The 14,903-nt window shown below is 30.7% G+C and overlaps 1 non-coding gene across 1 annotated transcript; it reads right to left on the bottom strand.

The window, feature by feature from the left end:
* Positions 1-3,676: 3,676 nt before the first annotated feature.
* Positions 3,677-3,749, bottom strand: Trnaa-agc (transfer RNA alanine (anticodon AGC)). The gene has a single exon. It is a non-coding gene; the product is annotated as a tRNA-Ala (tRNA).
* Between the last annotated feature and the right edge of the window lie 11,154 nt (positions 3,750-14,903).

Genomic DNA, 14,903 nt, shown 5'->3' with positions numbered 1-14,903 from the left:
CCTAATGCAAGTTTCATGTTTGTTTTCTTGTTGTTTGTCTCCCATTAACAGCTAAATGTAGATGATAAACAAAATGAACATCAAATAGCAAATTTAATTTTCCATTTCAATTATCACATATCATCATCATCATCATCATCATCATTGTGTAAATGTCACAATAGGCTGTCTCCAAAATGATGATAATTGCAAATTGCAATTACTTCATAATCAACATTAAATCAACATGATAATCATTTAACTCATGGCCTTAAATAACAATGTGATAAATTAACTTGATTTACAGGTAAAAATAATACGAAATGTCAGGTAATAATCAACCTTGATATATACAACTGACCCTTGGTCATTTCTAAGTAGTAAAAAATAACAACAAATGACCAGAAAAAAAGGTACAAAATAATATGTACAATTAAAAACCCTTTTCTTGTACAACAATTAACTCTCGCTCTCTTTAATCAGTTGGACAATTAATTGTACCCATCTACAAACTTGAATAAGATAAGCTCAAATTTTGGGTAAAGATTGAGCTCAAGATAAAAGGATTCTATGAGATGTTGAGGTACCAAAAAATAGAGCGGAAAATACTACAGTAGCGAAAAATAGTACGAACAAAATCTGAATAGCCGTTCATGAGAAATTCTGAATCAAAGATTTTTGTGTACGCATGCGCAGTTAAGCTTTTTTACAGCGCGTATTTCAAAAAGAAAGAGAACGAAAAGAGAAGAGAAAGAAAGAGAAAGAAAAGACAAGAGAAAGAAAGAGAAAAAGAGAAAGAGATGAAAAAGATGAAAAAGAAAGAAGAAAAAGAGAAGAGAAAGAAAAAGAGAAGAGAAAGAAAGAGAAAGAAAGAGAAAGAAGAGAAAGAGAGGAGAAAGAAAAAGAGAAGAGAAAGAGATGAAAAAGAAAGAGAATAAAAGAGAAAGAAGAAAAAGAGAGGAGAAAGAAAAAGAGAAGAGAAAGAGATGAAAAAGAAAGAGAAAAAGAGAAAGAGACGAGAAAGAAAGAGAAAGAAAGAGAATAAAAGAGAAAGAAGAAAAAGATAGGAGAAAGAAAAAGGAAGAGATGAGAAAGAATGGGACGAGAGAGAGAAAGAAAGAGAAAAAGAGAGTAGTGAGAAAGAAGAAATTTAGTTTGGAATTTTTTTATTAAAAAACGATTCCCATTTCAACAAACCACGGGTCTGGCAAACAACCTTAAAAAAACTTTCGTAAGAAAGTTTTTTCCCGCTTGTTTGATTTAGTATAACAAACAAATTCACTAATTACTGAAGTGTACATAACCTTTTCTGTTTAATTGTCATTCCATTTAATTACTAACAAAAAGGTTATCACAATATTATCATTATCAAGATGATGTATGATTATTATCATTGGAGAAACAAATGAATTTTTATTAACTTGATTATCTCTAGTAAATTATCTACACTTTGTTTACAATTTTTTTCATCTTCATCTTCATCTTCATCACTTCTAATATGAAGATATCACAATCTAATCCATCAAGAAGGAAACCAGAAAAAAAGAGTTTCAACTTGAAATTCCTCATGGATTCTGAATGTTATCGTTTCGATTCCGATTTTTTTCCCTATTCTTTTTCTATGAGTTTGAGTCTCTCTTTTTTTCCTCTTCTCATCTTTGCTTTGTATCTTTTTTTTTCTTTCATCATGATGATCATCATCTTCCATCCTTAATTAAAAGCTAAATTTAATTAAGCTCAACCTAGAATTGTTACTTCTAAGAGAAAGATTTCAATTCTTTCTTTTCCCTTTTTTCTTCTTCTTCTTCGTCTTCATCTTCTTTTCTCATCATGCCAAGAACATGTTCTTTTCTTTTTCTTTCTTTCTTCACCTTCTTTTACAATTTCCTGCAATTAATAACTATCATGACACGTTGCTTTCTCCATGTACTTTGCATCATTTTCATCTTCATCTTCAGCATCATCATCATCATCATCAACAACAACAAAAACAACAGCGGTTCATTCAAAGTCTTATGTCTTCATTTAATGCTCATATTATCAGCGATTCAATTTCATGTAATGTCACATCCTTTGACTATTTGCAAAGTTATCATTTGATCATCAATCAAGGTGTAGTCAAGACAATAAGATGATGATGATGACAAGATGAAAAACTATGCAAATATTGTAGATTATCATTGGATTTATTACCATTATGAAAGTACCTGTGTGACTATTTAAGATGATAATGATGATGATGATGCATTAATGTAAGAGGTAGGAAAAAAATGACAGCCATCATAATCTTCATCACTCTCTCCAGTTAACTGATTAAATTAATTAGTCTAATTACTATTGCAATATGAATATGCTGATAGTGATGATAAAGAATATTGCAAAATCGTCTATTTTGACAGTACAAGAAAAAGCAAAAGAGAGAGAGAGAGAGAGAGAATGAGAGAGATGATGATGCTGAGAAGGATGAAGAAAATAATAATTTTTTATTCCATCTCATCATTCAAAAAGACACATAGACAATGTTTTCCTCTTCCTCCCACACCCAATCCTCCTTCTGAATACATTTAATGTTATTATGAAGCTAATGAAACCCAAAAGTGTATATTTATAACCCACCCCACCTCGTTAGGCGGTGGTGGTGGTGGCGGTTAGGTTACTTATCGCACTAGGGTGATAATTATACAGAGGATGCACCATGTTCATGAATGTAAGATGCAAATGATTGTGTAAATATGTAAACATTTAGCAATCAAAGGAAAATGTTACTGATATAAATTGTGAACAGTGTTAAATTACAATCTAAATCATAGTTGATATAATCAACGAGATAACAAAAGGAGGGCCACATAATAATATCATCATTAAACATCATCATTATCATTGACAATCATTCAGAGTGGGTTCTGGTTACCTCTATCTTCCTACTTCCTCCTCCATCATTATCATCATCAGCATGATCTTCATCTTAATCATTTTGTAATCATTTGCAAGTTATCATTGTGCTGTTGGTACTTTTTGTTGCATTTTAACTTTATCACCGGAGGTTAAATTGTGATAAACATTTCGAGCTGAATACTAATACTAATGACAGTAATGACGACGAAGATGATGCTGAAAATGATGATGATGAGTGTGGTTTTTTCTCTGCTCCCTCATGAAGATTAACAAAGGAAAAGAAGTAGAAAAAAAGTTGAAGCAAGAAAAATATTCAAAAATAAAGGAAAATAATAGGAAAGCCTAGAAGGAATCAAGAATTGCCATGGTTACCAATTCTCTGATTTAAACCTTAGTTGTAACAGAATTAAGGTCGATGATAATTATCACAATTATCTCATGATAAAAGTCAAACTCATCCATTGGTAGATCATAACCTGTCATCTTTAAGTTAGAAAAGTCAACCAATCATATGATTAAATTGTGATGAAAATATTATCACAATTAGTTTGACTTAATCGTGATAATCAGTTGACTTTAATCAACAATCAGACATTGTGATTGTTGTATTGATAACTTTTTTTTTGCTGACGATCAATAAGTTTGATTGATTGCTAGGTGATTATCATTTAATGTGCTGATCAAGGTGGTTTTATGATTAAACCTTTGATTGTGATAAAATTAAGTAGATGATTAACTGAAGATTGAAAAGTGAACAATTGACTTAATTGTTTCTCGATTGAAAAGATTGCAAAAAAAAGTTTGGAGATGCCGAGTATCGATCTCGGTACCTCTCGCATGCTAAGCGAGCGCTCTACCATCTGAGCTACATCCCCGATTGATAAGTTCTGATTATGCCAACAACTATAAGTAATCTTTGAAATCGAGTTCGAAACTGGTTCTGAACAAGTAAAATCGATACCATGAAACATTCAGCTAACAAGTTACACGATGAACTTGAGTAAATGCGAAACACGTACCAATACAATGACGAAGATTCAAAAGGTTGTTTTCGATTTACAATGGACTGAACTTAGTTTCCGTTCAATCCATTTATCGAATTCAAGGTGATTAAATCACTTTAATTTCGAGCACCTTTTAGAATAATAAAATAATATCAGTTTTCTCTTGATGAAATAAATAGAGCAAAAATCGAGAGACAATTAAAGTCGATATTTAATATTCGTTGATGATGAAAAGGAAGCAGAGAAAAATTCTGTGGGAGTAAATGAGTATAATCTTCACCTTGGAGCTATTTGTAAGATGATGATGATCATCATCATGCATGATGATGAATCAGAATGATGAGAATGTCTCCTCCTCCTTGAGGCTAAATTTCCGCCTCAAAAATCAAATAACATGAAAGTTTGATACAATTAAATGAACGAAAACGATTAATTAAACAATTTTTCTCGTCTCTCTCTCTCTCGACTTGGAGCTCTCCCTCTCAGTCCCAAGCGATATTCTATCTTATAGAAGAAGATAAAATTATCTTTATCCTTCTTGGAAAAAGAGTTTTTTTTCTTTATCATCATCATGATATTTATCATCATAAAGCAAAGTATTAAATCCGTTAAGCTTTTGGATAATAATTTATCCGAGAAGAAGAAAAAAAAACTTCCAAAGAATAAGAAAAAAGTTCTGATTCTGATAAATGAACATATTTAGTTCTGAACTTGTTATCGATAACGTTACACCTACGAAAACTTTACTCGAGATAAAAAAGTTTCAAGTTTCTCCATTAACATGGATAATGTTAACTTTTTCAACGATCAATTTAAATTTTTCTGAAACAATTTAAATTATTTTCCTAATTACATTGATATTAATCAACTGATCAAGTTAAGAAAAAGAAGAGACAAAAAGTTTAGTTTCTTTTTTCACTTGTATCATTTTTCTTATTGGAAACAAAAAGGTATCACTACTTTTTCGGGTTCTTCCTCCTTTTCCTCCTCTTCTCATGGGATTTCATGGTAACTCAACTTGATTGTGAATAATGTATTATGATGGAGAGAGAGAGAGGGTTTTGGGGTGGAAGTGTAATCTCACCAAAAGAGCTTTCCATGTTTTACTCTCTCTCTCTCTCTCTTTTTATATTTGCCAATTTTCTTGTCTTACAAATGAGAAACTCTATTATATGAAATACAAATGGTTTCTCACCTTTACCTGTAATTTTATTTTTCTCACTTCATCATGACAATAGTTTATCATTGTTATCAAATACTATCATCATCTCCGTTACAGGAGAAAAGCTGAATTTTCACCAGAACTTTTTCTTGAACGATGTAAACGTAAAGTGTTTGATATTAGCATGATGAAGATGAGGATAAGTTTTGTTGGTGAAAACGATTACATGAATTTTTCGTTAGATTCTTACTCTCTCTCTCCCTCTCTTTCTTTCTTTTCTCACTCGGAATGACAGATGATGGTGATAATGAATAAATTGGTTACAAGATTATCGAGATTATTATTACGATGGTTTTACATGGTTCTATGATTTTCGATAAAGTTCCAATGGGAATCTCGTTGGATCTTGATAGTGATCATTATCTTTTATCAATGGCAAATGTTAAATCAAAAATTATCATCAATTTCAATGGAAAATTTCATTTCCCATGATGATGAGTTTTACTGAAGAGGAAGAAGAAGAAAAGGAAAAAAGTTCTATCTCAAGTTTTCCGTTCAATGAATTTCAATACAAATAATGATCATCCTCCATGTCAGAATGAATCGTTTGTCACCCAATGTCTTTAGAAATGAATCTGATTCACCTTTTAAACACAAAATGAAAAATTCCAGTATTGAAAATCTCAGAAAATTCTGGTTATCATGATAGAGAAATAAAAAAAAATATAAACTTGTTCCCTTTATCATGATGATCATCATTTCAAACAAAACTGATTGAGAGACAAAATCAATGTCTTCTTTATAAACTAATGATTGGATAACATTTATCAGGCTTTAACATTGTATCCCCTGTAACAAGATGTGACTCTTTTTATTTTGTCAACTACAGGGGATGAACGAAAGGATAAAGATGACAGAGAGAGAGAGAGAGATGATAAAATTAAGGAGTGGAAGATAAATTTGATTTGATCACTAATCCTCATCCAATTGGTTGAAGAAAATAGAATCAGATTTAGAAAAGAAGTAAAAAAATTCTGAAACAAGATATAAATTCAGATAGAAAATGAACAATTTTCTTCTTTCATGGAAGACGGAAGACGAAGATGAAGATAAAGATTAAGATGATGAAAACACTGTAAAAGGAAGTGAGAAGATAATCAAATTAGAATATTTCTTTTTCTCTCCAACAAATTAATCCTTTTGATTGATCAAAAGTTAACAAAAATTATCGATCACCAAGAAAAAGTTATTATCCTTATTCACCTAATCCAAAAATATTATCAAGATTTATTATCATCATCATCACAATCAATTTCTCATCTTACCAATTAGATTAATTATCCCCAATTCATATGTGAGATGATTTTGATTCAAGTCAACAATTAGTAAACAATAAACTGTACAAATCTTTTTAATTAATTATGACTAAAGGTAATTCCCAATGATGATGATGATGATAAATGATTACGATGTGTTCAGTGATTAATCATAAACACATAATTGATAATACATTGGATTAAGATTATCATGTTGTTAATACTAATATTAAATTATCAAATCATAAATAATCATAATTATATAATGAGAATGATATAAATTTCAAGACAAATTATTTGTTTGTGATAATGATGATGATTAACATATAATATGAAAGGTAAATTGTAACAAATATATTGATGATTATGATTAAGAAAAGAGATTAATAAATTGTTAATGATTAAGAGTAAAGGTAAAAAAATTCACCCTGAAAAAATTGATTCTTGTTAATATTTTGATTACGATGATGATGATGATGATTATCATTATGGATTAGTGATAAGTTTGAGGTCTATGGAGAGGATTTAGAGCCAGAGGATTATGGTAGAGGATTAATATGATGAAACAGAATTAACATCAATCGGGGAATTAAAATTATAACCACAAATCATTTTCCTTATCATCTTAATCATCTAATGCACCCAAGAAAATTAAAATGGCTTCCAAGCCATGATACTATTAGTACTTATCCCTACTCGATAATCCTGGTTAACCAGAATCAATCACATTAAGATGATGATGAAATTGATTCCCTGTTATCCAGGTAACATCTTGAGGTAAATATGAACTTGAAGTAAATCAGATTATGTTTTATATAACGAAAAGGTAAAGATAAAGGTAGAAAAAAGTTCTAAAAGTGAAAAAATTACTTTCGATTGTGAAAGTTTGTTCTAAATCCATTTTTTTTTTCTCTCTCTCTCTCTCTCTCTCTCTCTCCTTAGTTTATTTCTAATATGTTTTTGTTATTAAGGTTACTTTGATTTCTTTGTTTTTCTCTTCCATGTTCATCGTCATCATCATCAGAATTTTCATGAAAAGATTTATCATCATTCTTCATTTGGAACTAGAGTGAAAAATTTTTATTCTCAACAAATGAGATCGAAACTTTTGTTCTGTACTGAAAAGATTAGATTCGAGAAAAGTTCTTAGCCAAAGTTCATCAGTGACTCTCTGTTGATGTTACCAGAATGAGCTTTTCATGGTAAAACAATGAATTCTCATTATAATCGTATGTTTATGGAAGAGAAAGTTAAATGTTGCGATAAAAAAAATGGAGAAAACGATCAACATGAACAAGTCGAAATGTAAACATTAGCCAATTCGAATAATTGAAGAAAAAAAAAGTTCTAATCTTACACAATCGACTAGCTCATTGATCTTAAATCACTCACAGAACTTTTGTTTCCACCCATGAGAATTCATGATATTCAGCAAGTTGGCTCATGTTAATTGTTCATCAATTGTCATGAACTCAAATTGTGAGAGCTGAACAAAACTAAATCACTTCTGATTACGATCATTCATCTAAATATTTTCCATTGAAAACATGAGGCTCGGTAGCTGATTAACAGATTAGGTTAAATTGTTGTTGAATTAAAGTTAATTATTGATCAAATGGTGAAGATAAATTCACTCTAATCTTTCAGTTATTTAATGTTTCTCATTTATCTTTAATGGTTCTTGCAATAATAATAATAATCAAAGCTAATCACAGCTAACACATAACCATCATTACTAATCCCAAAGGAGATTAAGATTAGTTTAATCTCATTTATATGTAAGTATAAAGATATCTGTAAGTTTTGGGAGGGAAAAGGAGAGATTCAGTCGATTTAGTTTAACAATTACTAATTGTTAACGATGACCATTTCAAGGATTCAACAATAACGGTCAGTAGATAAATTTTCACCATAAAATCCAATGGGTGGTATTATTTTAAATCTTCATCTTGTAATTTAAACAGGAAACAGAATAGATTTTTGTTTCTCTCCATCATTTCTACTTCCTTTTCTACCTCTGATGTGGAGGTCTATACATGATGAACAATCTGTATAATCTTTAACAAGATGAAAAGTTAAATCCTTTTTGAGATGAAGAAAAAAAAATTGCTAATCCAATTTACAGATTTAACAACATACGACACAAGAAAAAAAGAGATTAACCCAAAGATCAAGATTATTTGGTGACAGAATCTCTCTCTCATCCTTTTTTGTCTTCATCTCATTCATCACCATCATCATCATCACATTATCCATTGGACATCATCATTTTAACTGGACTAACGATGACAAGATGATAATGATAATGGTGATGATGATAGTTAATTATGATAATATTCATCTTACATTTTGAATCATTTCTGTTTATACAATTAATTGGTTATCCTTGAAAGGTTGATTAACCAAAACAAAATGTCGCTATTAGGTTGGACTAAAGATGGGCAACTGACCCATATAAATGGGAGGGGCGGGTGTGTCCTGTTGAAAAGAGGAAGATGAGGAAATACTGTGACCAAGAGTATATATCAAGTTGATAAATATCATTGATGAAACTTCATTTACAACTATTATTTTATGTATTCAAAAGGAAGTTGACAAAATTTTGGAAAGTTTTTTTTTGGCAAAATCTTTTTTTCCTCCTTCCAGTTGACATCCTATCATCACTCATCATCTTTATCATCCTAATAATCAGCATCAGCATAGACTCATGTAATATTCAGAATCAAATTTCAAGTAAATGGTTGATATTTTTATCCTCAAACCTCATGAATTAATTAATTACATCAAAGGAAGAGAGAGAGAGAGATGAAAATTGATAATCATCACAATCAATTTTCAATTGTGATTATGTCAAATATACTGAATACATTTGGACTAATCAATTACAATTAATGGTTAGTGTTTTTTTTTGGTGAATCAATTGTGTTAATAACGAAAAAGTTAATTGCATTGACTGTAGTTGATTAGAGTTACAATTGAATCTCATTCATAAGTATTGCTTTTGATTAACTTACCAATTGCTAGTAACTAAATTGTGTTGAAGCTGAAATTTTCGGAGATCAATTAAATCAATTAAAGGTTAATTGTAAATGGTTCATGTATGTATATATATATATAGACTACAGGGTATCTCACTTTGCTCAGATTGAAATTTGAGTGCTCTTTTTTTTTACTTTACTCGTTGCAATTCATTAATCATGATCATTTTAAATTGATTCACTTTGTCAAGTTTGTCACTTTGTCTTGTCAACCAACACCTACAACCTACAACATGTTGGCACTTTTGTTTCATTGCAAATTGATCAGCAATTATCATTAGCATCTTCATCTTCATCTTTATCCTCCTCCTTATCTTCATCATCAACATTTTATTTGCAAAATATACTTTTCACATTTTCCAAATATTTACCAAACCTTTGGCAATAAGATACAAAACATTTACAAAAAGTTACATTTATTTTTGGATTACAAGTAATTCCCAAAATTTGAGCTGATAAATTTCATGGTGTGTCTTTCATGGCATCTCTTGAGTTTATAATTTTCTTCCTTCTTCCTTAAGTACATATATATATGTAATAACTATGATGTTATCACCAGCGGAATTGAGTAGCAGCAGCAAAAAACAGCAAGAATTAATGTTGACACTTTATTAGTTAAAACTCAATTAATTCATTTACAATTATTACGTGTCATTATATCTTAAGGATAATTCAACATTAATTAAATTTAAGTTAGCAACCCAAAATTATATCCCATTCCTTCTTGGATTCACAATATTATAAAACAATTAATTGGAATATTATGAGAGAAAGATCCAAAGTTTAGGCTCCTTTTCTCTCTCATTCTTGATAAATTAATATTCAAGAACGAATATTAATGTTTAACACCGATACCCAAACCAATAGGCAACTTACATTAATATTCAAGAACGAATATTAATGTTTAACACCGATACCCAAACCAATAGGCAAATGACACTAATATTCAAGAGTGAATATTAATGCTTAACACCAATACCTAAACCAATAGGTAACTTACACTAATATTCAAGAGTGAATATTAGTGTTTAACGACAATACCCAAACCAATAGGCAAATTTACATTCATATTCAAAAGTGAATATTAATGTTTAACATTATATATCAAATTTTCTTCTTAATCTTTACTATCATTACATCCCCACCCTTAAGAGTAATGGACGGAACTGGATAGTGTCAAATGATGATTCAGTCTAATATAAATTGCGAATAGGAATCAAATGTTTAGAATGAACTTGTTGAATATGTTGTGGTGATTCCGATATTTCGACATCATAAATATTAGTTGCGATTTTCCTTAAAATGCGGAATGGACCGAAGTAATTCTGATCCAATTTCCGTTTGTTTATCCCAGATAGATTCTTCATGTACACTTTCTCACCAGGAGAGAAATCGTAATCAGCATATTTCTTATTGAAAATTACAGCATTTTTGTTGTGATAATTGACAGAATTTTGAAAAGCTAATAATCTAGCTCCATTCAATTCAGCGAATTCAATGTCCAGACAGTTTTCAGGTTTTGTTCCATTTAACAAATAATAAGGTGTGAATCCAGTTACAGCATGAGGTGAATGATTATATTCATCAATTGAACGTTGTAAATACTTGACCCAACCATAATGATAATTATTTGAGATCATTTTGATCCGAATTTTGTCAACAATAGTATTACCCACACGTTCACATAACCCATTACATTGAGGTGCAGCTTTAGGAATGAAGTCAATATTTATGTTTAGGCTATCCAAGTAATCAGCAAATTCAGCAGAGGTCAAGGAAGTGAATTTATCAGCTAGTATTGTTTGAGGTTTTCCGAAGATTAGAACTTTATTTACCAATGAAATGAATTCAGCAGCAGTTTGATGTTTTGAAGCAATGGCCCAGACGAAACGAGTGAAATGGTCAACAGCAATATGAATATATCGTTTCTTAGATTTATAATTGTTCAGTCCACAAATAGTATCCACAGCAACAATTTGAAAAGGTTTATCAGCAGGTCCAAATTGACCTAATTCAGCGATTAATTTGATTCTCCTTGTTTTTCCTAATTGGCAAGGTTTACAATTGCTTACAAATTGAATAACATCCTCCGTTAATCTTGACCAGGTAAATTTCCAGCTAATGATTGTTATCATTTTCCTTATTCCAATATGACCAAATTGGACGTGTACAGCTTCTAATAGTTTCAGTCTCAGCGATTCAGGTAATATTAATTTTCCTTTTCCATTTTTATCCATTTTATAGTAAAGTCCATCAGAGTTGATCAGCAGTTTATCAGCATCAGCAAGTGTCAATTGTTCAGCTTTAAGGTCAGCAACAGCAATAAAATTTATCAGCTTAATTGGATAATCAGTTTCATCAGCAGCCACAGGATCTCGTGACAAATAATCAGCTTCAGCGTTTTCTTTTCCAGGTCGATATTTAATATCGAAATCATATTGTCCCAAGAAAAATGCCCATGTGAATAACCTACAATTTGGTTTATTTATTTTACGAATTGATTTCAGCGCAATATGATCAGTGATAACAGTAAATTTTCTATTGTAGAGATAATGATGCCAGAATTTAATCGATTCTACAACAGCCAGACATTCAAGGTGAGTTACAGGGTAGTTGATTTGATAATCAGTTAATTTCTTTGAGAAATAGCCGATCGGATGTAATTTATCATTTTCATCAGGTTGCTTGAGAATAGCACCCAAACCTATTCTACTAGCATCAGTTTCCAATATTAAATCAGCATTTGGGTTATAAATTTTAAGAACAGGATCAGAAGTTAATAATAATTTGATTTGATCAAAAGCACTTTGGCAATCGCTACTCCAATCGAATTTGGAGTCTTTTTTCAGCAGATTGTGAATTGGTTCCAATATCTGAGTAATATTGTTAATGAACTTGCGATTATAATTAACTTTTCCCAGAAATCGACGAACATCTTTCACACACTTAGGTGATTTAAGTTCAAGTATTGAATTGACATTATTGTTCAAAGGGTAAATATGATTAGGAGACAAACGATAACCCAAGTAATTTACAGTCGATTGAAATAATTGTGATTTATCAAAATTTAATTTGATATTCTCCTTTTGAATAGCAGCTAATAATTGTGATAAATGATTGAGATGAATAGTTGGATTAGGAGAGAAAACAATGATGTCATCCATATAATTATGACAAAAGTTAGTTAATGAATATTTTTCAAGAATATTTCGAATTACTCTTTGAAATATTGCTGGAGCATTTTTTAATCCAAAGGGCATAACCAGCCACTCATAATGTCCATTTTGAGTAATGAAAGCAGTTTTAGAAATATCACTTTCTCTAACTTTCACATGCCAAAATCCTGATCGAATATCAAAAATACTGAAAATGTTACTATCATAAAGATGATCGATGATATCTTCAATCCTTGGCATTGGATATTTGTCAGGTAAAACTTTGTCATTAAGCTTCCGGTAATCTATACAAAATCTCGTCTTTGCTTGATCTTCTTTCTTGAAAGCTAATGTGACCGGAGATGCGTAAGGTGAATATGATGGACGAATTAAATTGTTCAGCAAAAGAGATTGAACTTCAGCATTGATAGTTTCATAATTTGTTGATCGGTAGGGTTTAGAATTGATGGGAATATTAGTGGTTAATTCAATGACACATTCAGCATTTGGAATACAACCAATATCGAATTTGGACTCAGCAAAACAAGTCTGGTAACTTATAAGTAATTTAATAATCTCAGCGTTAATAGTTTCAGCAGTTGTATCATTGAGTTTACTGTTAATGTTAATATGAAAATTATCGGGAAGATTCATTGGTGGAGGAATTAAATTGATGATTGTCGGTTGTTTGGGATTAGTTGATTGTTGGGTGATTTGATAATGAGAGTCACATTGTAGGCTAAACATCCAAATTGAATCTAACCCTAAAAGAATATCAATCGGAAGTGAGTCAGTAATATAAACATAAATAATATTTGTAATTAAGCCAATTGTTAACTTGATTTTGGTCAGACTTGAAATTTCACCCACTCCAATTATCGTGGAAAAGTTTAGTGTTTTTAACTTAATTGATTCAACTCTTAGTTTTCGTATTATTGATTCACTAACAAGTGAAATGTTAGATCCAGGATCATACAAAATTGAAACATCATTTGAACCAATAGCCCCTTTGATAATAATGTGAGAAGGTTTCGTTTCAAGTCGACAATTTAGTTTAAATGAACGCCCTGAGAGTCGTTCTGTTGATCGTCAAGTACAGAATTTGATGCTTGATCAACATAGTTAATTGTTCGTTGTTGATTAGATTGATGAAGTTGATGAGATTGATGATAATGTTGATGTGATTGTTGTTGATGATTTTGTTGTCTCTCTTTTTTAATAGGACAATCTTCCTTCCAGTGCATTTGGTTAGGTTTCCCAGCATTAGCACAAATCCAACAAGCAGATTTTGGTGGTCGTTTGACAAATTGTTTATTTTCAGCATGATTAACTTTGTAGTTAGTGTGATATTGGAATCGATTACCTTGATTCCTATTTAACTTACCTTGATTATGAGAATGAGTTGGTAAGTGATTTTCAGCCGCTTTAGCAATAGCGTAAAACTGGTCATAAGTGTTAATTCTATGACCAAGAAAACAGTTTCTAAATTGATCACTTAGACCTTCAATCATTAATATTACCGCTTGAGATTCAGACAATAGAGATAAATTAGCGAGACGACGTTTCTCCTCAAAATATTCAGTTACGTTTTTCTTGTGATGCAGTTTCAATCTAACACACTCTTCAAGTGGTTCAATAGCCTTGATACCAAATCTATTGATTAGTTTAGATTTTATATTAACCCAATCACAGTTATCTTTCTCATAAAGATAAAAATTGAGAGCATCACCGTCTAGATATTCATTTAATAATTCAACAATATCTTCATCCGACCAATTATATCGCTTTGCAGCGGACTCATACATTTTACATCAGTTTTCGATGGTGACATTTTTCTTAGCTCCATCAAAAATATGAAGTCTTGGTTTGTGAACCTGTAGATGAGCAAGTGGTTGAGATGAGTCGATGATATTGTTCGGTGATAGTTGGAATTGTGGTGAAGAGAAAACAGAATAAAACTCAGAATGAGAAGTAGATGGTTGTTCATCTCCACTCAACATTGTGTCAATTTGAATTTGATGATTACTTTTAATTAAGAATAAATGATGTAACTAGAAGTGATAGTTAGTTTAAACAGCAGAGAATTGAATTGAATTCAACAGCACAGAATTAGATTATACAGCACAGAATTGGATAAAAGATATGATCTTTATCCTGTCGACTTGTAATAACTATGATGTTATCACCAGCGGAATTGAGTAGCAGCAGCAAAAACAGCAAGAATTAATGTTGACACTTTATTAGTTAAAACTCAATTAATTCATTTACAATTATTACGTGTCATTATATCTTAAGGATAATTCAACATTAATTAAATTTAAGTTAGCAACCCAAAATTATATCCCATTCCTTCT

This window comes from Panonychus citri, unplaced genomic scaffold, assembly GCF_014898815.1.
Source record: "Panonychus citri isolate SS breed McGregor unplaced genomic scaffold, ASM1489881v1 Contig00104, whole genome shotgun sequence".
NCBI lineage: Eukaryota > Metazoa > Arthropoda > Arachnida > Trombidiformes > Tetranychidae > Panonychus > Panonychus citri.
The sequence above is the reverse complement of the archived record's forward strand: the minus strand, read 5'-3'. Positions and strand labels throughout refer to the sequence as shown.